At 34.2% G+C, this 810-nt stretch overlaps 1 non-coding gene across 1 annotated transcript; it reads right to left on the reverse strand.

Annotated features, from left to right (window-relative positions):
• Positions 1-469: 469 nt before the first annotated feature.
• On the reverse strand, positions 470-550 carry TRNAL-CAG. The gene has a single exon. It is a non-coding gene; the product is annotated as a tRNA-Leu (tRNA).
• Between the last annotated feature and the right edge of the window lie 260 nt (positions 551-810).

The raw sequence follows: 810 nt of genomic DNA on the forward strand, positions 1-810 counted from the left end.
GCTTACGTCCTACACCCTGTGGGACGTATTTCAGATAGACGGATGGACTATTTAAACAAGAAAAATGAAGAAAAATACAAAAACAAAAACATGTCAAGAGTGGGATTTCTATTTAAACAAGAAAAATGAAGAAAAATACAAAAACAAAAACATGTCAAGAGTGGGATTTGAACCCAGTTGACGGTGTGTTCAGCAGCTTACGTCCTACACCCTGTGGGACGTATTTCAGATAGACGGATGGACTATTTAAACAAGAAAAATGAAGAAAAATACAAAAACAAAAACATGTCAAGAGTGGGATTTCTATTTAAACAAGAAAAATGAAGAAAAATACAAAAACAAAAACATGTCAAGAGTGGGATTTCTATTTAAACAAGAAAAATGAAGAAAAATACAAAAACAAAAACATGTCAAGAGTGGGATTTCTATTTAAACAAGAAAAATGAAGAAAAATACAAAAACAAAAACATGTCAAGAGTGGGATTTGAACCCACGCCCTTTCGGACCAGTACCTGAAACTGGCGCCTTAGACCAACTCGGCCATCTTGACGTCTATGCACACTTTGAAAAACCAAAGTACTTGTACGGCAGCATCTCCTACAAGTAAACATCTACTCCCTCCTTTCCTAAATATTTGTCTTTTTAAGGATTTCAAATGAACTACCACATATGGATGTATATAGACATATTTTAGAGTATAGATTCATTTATTTTGCTCCGTATGTAGTCATTTGTTGAAATATCTAGAAAGACAAATATTTAAAAACGGAGGGAGTAGTTTACATTGGAGTATTAGAGCATCTCCAGCCC

This window comes from Triticum urartu, chromosome 3, assembly GCF_003073215.2.
Source record: "Triticum urartu cultivar G1812 chromosome 3, Tu2.1, whole genome shotgun sequence".
Taxonomy (NCBI): Eukaryota; Viridiplantae; Streptophyta; class Magnoliopsida; order Poales; family Poaceae; genus Triticum; species Triticum urartu.